This window comes from Heterodontus francisci, chromosome 31, assembly GCF_036365525.1.
Source record: "Heterodontus francisci isolate sHetFra1 chromosome 31, sHetFra1.hap1, whole genome shotgun sequence".
In the NCBI taxonomy this organism is placed as follows: Eukaryota; Metazoa; Chordata; class Chondrichthyes; order Heterodontiformes; family Heterodontidae; genus Heterodontus; species Heterodontus francisci.
The window spans coordinates 15126341-15131476 of NC_090401.1; the positions used below are offsets into that span (position 1 = coordinate 15126341).

Genomic DNA, 5136 nt, shown 5'->3' on the forward strand with positions numbered 1-5136 from the left:
CAACAGTAAGAGACCAGGTGAAGGGAAGCACATTAGCTCCTGAAGGTAGGAAGTATGGGCCCCAATACCACTGCTGTGTTGTTGAACCATTAAGAACTCCCTACCTTTGGAACAGTCCTCCACAGATTTAACTTTGAACTGTTGATTAAAACGTGCTTAGTAACTCAATGAAGTCAACAGAAATGAAAAACACGAGAGGTGGTAGAACGGGCGGCTGATCCATTATCACCTGTTTCACATTATCACCCAAATTCAAAATTACCACCCCCCCCCCACCCCACCCTCCCACCACCCATTTACTTTAGGGAAATATTAAAATATTTCCAAGGCCCATTTGTACCTTTTAACAAGAAAACCTTCAAATGTTTTACAAAACACTAGAACACACTCAAGCAAAGCTTTGAAGCGCAAGATCCTAAGTGCACTTAGAAAGTCTGCTGTCGGTCAACAGAGAGGACACGTTGTATATGCAGTCTAACAGCAACTTCATCATGCTTTTTTTAACTATTCCAAATCCCATAACCCTTCCCTTCACACTTCCTTCATTGATTCTGCTGATCCCATTTCAATCCAAATTGTATCCCAAAGTACCTCTCCACTTATTTAAATGGATGTGGCCTCATATCCTTCATTGAGCATGCCAAGCTCAATATATCTACTTATTGCATCTTAATTGTGTGGCTCAAACCAACTGTGTTTTTACTTGTAGTCTAAAGCCTCCAGGGGACCACCTTCAATAACAAGATCACTCAAGTACTATGTCTGGGTACAGAAGAAAAGTCCATCGAAAAGAACCTTTTAGTCTACTCCTCCCACCCAACTGAAGGGATACCGTAAGGCATTCTGTTAGAAAACAGAATAATGAGAACACGCTACCTCTTTTTGTGTGCTTATCAATGTTGCGGGTTGAGTGTGCCAGAAACTGAAGGTTAAAGTCCGTAATGGAGTTCAACCCAATTGTGTAAGATACAATACATGCTAATGGCAATTCTCCTTAACAATAATAACTTGCATTTATATAGTGCCTTTAAAATAGTAATGGGCGGCACAATGGCGCAGTGGTTAGCACCGCAGCCTCAGAGCTCCAGCGACCCGGGTTCAATTCTGGGTACTGCCTGTGCGGAGTTTGCAAGTTCTCCCTGTGTCTGCGTGAGTTTTCTCCGGGTGCTCCGGTTTCCTCCCACCACCAAAGACTTGCAGGTTGATAGGTAAATTGGCCATTATAAATTGCCCGTAGTATAGGTAGGTGGTAGGGGAATATAGGGACAGGTGAGGATGTGGTAGGAATATGGGATTAGTGTAGGATTAGTATAAATGGGTGGTTGATGGTCGGCACAGACTCGGTGGGCCAAAGGGCCCGTTTCAGTGCTGTATCTCTAAATAAATAAAATAAATAAACCATCCCAAGGTGCTTCACAACAGTATCATGAACATAATTTGACATTGTGCCTCCTAAGGAGATGTGAGGATAGGTGACCAAAGCTTACATAAAAAGAGGGTTTTAAGGAGACTCTTAAAGGAAGAGAAAGATGGCGAGATTTAGGGAGGCAATGACAGAGCTTAGGGCCTAGGTAGCTGAAGGCACGGCTGCCAATGGTGGGCCAATGAAAATCTGGGATGCACAAGAGGCCAGAATTGGAGGAGTGCAGCGATCTCGTCGGCCAATTCTGCCTAAAAAAACTTCAGCTCAGAGATCATTGTTACAGCTATCCATGAATGAACTTTTAATGCTGTTACAAAAGTAATTTTTTTTGTTAAAAAAATATTTTTAAAGGAATTTATGGTTAAGCTGTATAAATGTTGGACCAGGTATTTTTTAAAAGAAAGTCATCAAGAGACTGAGAGAGCCGGACTGGCAACAGTGTTGCTGGTTGTCACATGGCATGGGTTAGGCTTTGAACAGAAACCCTGGTAACAGGGGCAGAAAAAAGAGACAAGCGCTCCTTCGATTGGACAAGACAGTAGTATCAGAGAACACCTGGGATGGCCAGAAAAACTGACAAGCTTTCTGGTTGTCAGTCAGTGTGTGTCTGGTTTTACCTTCTGGAGGAGATAAAAGTCAATTCTTCTGCAGAAGGAGGAGAGAATTCCAGGGAAGAGCAGAAAACTACAACCCAGCTCACTTTCCCGCAATTCCCTAAAAGATTTTTGTGAAGTCCACTGTTGATTCATCTTGTTTCCTGTATTTGAGAAAGGCCTGCTAAATTACTTTTCAACGCCACCTGGAGAACTATTTTGGAAGTTTCTAGCAACCTGTCTGCATGTGCTCCAGGGTTGGTCTATGTGCCAGTTTGGTGCAGCGTGTCTCATCTGTGATTTTTTCAGGGGTGGGCAAGTGATCTGTCCAGGTGTGTTTTCTTTTGTCTGTAACAGAGCTCTGATCAAAAAATCCTTTTTTAAAATGTTTTTGGTTAACCGGTGTATATATATATATATAGTGTGTGTGTGTGTGTGTGTGTGTATGTGAATCAGTGTGAAGGGACTAAGGTAAAAAGGGACTTTAAAATTTGGTTCAAGTAGAAAGGGGACTTGTAAAAATTTAATGTTGGAGTTTTAAAGATTTGATCTGTATGATATTGTTTTTACTTTATCACTAGTTAAGACGTACTTTACAATAAACTGTAAATTTTGTTGATCAGCAGAAAAACCTGGTTAGTGTGTTCTATTTTGGGGAAAATAGTAGGCTAGGTTTTACCAGCCTCCTGATGTCAGGGGTCATGGTGGGGGAGCCTGGAAAATACCTCCAGGAGAGGCCCGCCACGGGCCTCGATGCCGGGAAGGCCCCGCCCCATATTACTGGCGCCTGCGGTGAGGCCTTGTGGCGGCTGCCCTCGCCCCACCGCTCGGTGATGGGAACCTCATTAAAATATTTAAATTTATTTAAATAAAGGAATAAATACTTACCTCATCACAACAGCCATCCTGAAGTGGTATTCCAGCCGGTTACCAGAACTCCCCCGCCTTCAGATCTCTGTTCAGAGATCCAAGGCGGAACACTGGTTGGGAGTGGGGAGCAGGTAAGTTTTCAGGGCGGGGGTTGGGGTGGAGTGGAGAAAACCATTGCAATTGGTGGAGGGGATGGTGGGAAGGGGTTCAAAATTAAAGAGAATAAAGTTCGAGGGGAAGAAGTCAGGATCGAGGGGTTACTTTTTTCAGGGGAGAGGGCAATTAATAAAGTGTTCACTTATTGTGTGGGGGGGGGGGCGATTGAAACTTTGAATAAATTTTTGTTTTTAATTTTTTAGGTCATATAACTTTAAATATGTAAATTTAAATGAAGGACTGGAAGCCCATTAAAAATGGCCTGCGCAGTGGCGCCAGATGCCATTGCTGGGGATGGAACTCCCACCCCCTCCTTGTATTTGAGCGGCCGCACTAAATATCGCAGCGGCTCCTTGGGGCGAAACGCATGTGTGCGCCCCGCCATCTGGAAAATTTCCGGCCAGTGTATCTGATTGACTGTTTCAGTAAGTGGGAAAATTTAAAGAATATGTCGCGATTTGTGGAGAAACAGGACTAAATTAACAATGTACTCCTCCTGCCTCGATCGTAACAATGCGTTTAGTTTAGAGATACAGCACTGAAACAGGCCCTTCGGCCCACCGAGTCTGTGCCAACCATCAACCACCCATTTATACTAATCCTACACTAATCCCATATTCCTACCACATCCCCACCTGTCCCTATATTTCCCTACCACCTACCTATACTAGGGACAATTTGTAATGGCCAATTTACCTACCAACCTGCAAGTCTTTTGGCTTGTGGGAGGAAACCAGAGCACCCGGAGAAAACCCACGCAGACACAGGGAGAACTTGCAAACTCCACACAGGCAGTACCCAGAATTGAACCCGGGTCGCTGGAGCTGTGAGGCTGCGATGCTAACCACTGCGCCACTGTGCCGCCCCCGCGTTGATAAGACATTCCTCTTACAATGGAGGTGTTAACCTGTTTTAATTAAGGACTCGCTTGCTAATATCACTGATACTCAATTCTATTCAATATCTCCATTTTAAAGTTACACGACCTAAAAAATAGGTACTGCTCACATGTTGCTAGACCTGCTTATTCATTTCCAATCACTGCTGGCTGTCCCAAAGAAATTAGTCCAAATAAACAGGCATTTTGAACACTGTCTCTCTCTCAGGATTTAATTGCAGATTCATAACTAGTTTGTTCTTCCTCTTGTAAAAGAGCTCATTGACTATTTATTTATAAAACATGACTGTTGGCTGAGTGCAATCACATATAAAGCTATCTTCTTCCCAGTAATTGATTTGATCGGTTTGTACCCAAGGTTAGCTGGGCCTGTACATTCCCAGATTTCAATGCCTCCACATGAACAACAGCTTGGAGAGTTTTCTTGTTAACCTTGTGAGACTCATCTTAAACAAGCTACTGAGTGGAGTGATCAGCTTAGCCACAGACACAAAGAGTAGTTCCCTTTTTGTTCACTGTATTAAAACAAAAATGACTACTTACAACACAATCCTAATATTTACTACAGGACTTAGCAACTAAATTCACTATAAAAACCAGTAGCCAAATACATACAACCTTTATTTGGACTGTGCAATTACATGGAGGCAGAGGGAAGGGGGGAGGGTGTGCGAGGAGGGAGGGGGTGGGGGGATGGGGGTGCGAGGGGAGAAGGGAAAATAAGAGTGTCCTTGCATTGGCTGGCAATCGACCCAGGCCTCCTGCGTGGCAGACAAGAATTCTACCACTGAACCACCAATGCAAGGCCAATATCATCACCCTCTATAAAAACAAGGGTGACCGCGGTGACTGCAACAACTACCGAGGAATCTCCCTGCTCAGCATAGTGGGGAAAGTCTTCACTTGAGTAGTTTTAAACAGACTCCAGAAGCTGGCTGAGTGTGTCTACCCTGAGGCACAGTGTGGCTTTCGAGCAGAGAGATCCACCATTGACATGCTGTTCTCCCTTCGCCAGCTGCAGGAGAAATGCCATGAACAATAGATATCCCTCTACGGTGCTTTCATAGATCTCACCAAAGCCTCCTCTTCAGACTACTAGCAAAGATCGGATGTCCACCAAAGGTACCCAGTATCATCATCTCATTTCATGACAATATGAAAGGCATAATTCAGCATAGCGGTGCCTCATCAGACCC

At 44.0% G+C, this 5136-nt stretch overlaps 1 non-coding gene across 1 annotated transcript; it reads right to left on the reverse strand.

Annotated features, from left to right (window-relative positions):
- Positions 1-4672: 4672 nt before the first annotated feature.
- trnag-gcc (transfer RNA glycine (anticodon GCC)) lies at positions 4673-4742 on the reverse strand. Its single transcript has one exon. It is a non-coding gene; the product is annotated as a tRNA-Gly (tRNA).
- Between the last annotated feature and the right edge of the window lie 394 nt (positions 4743-5136).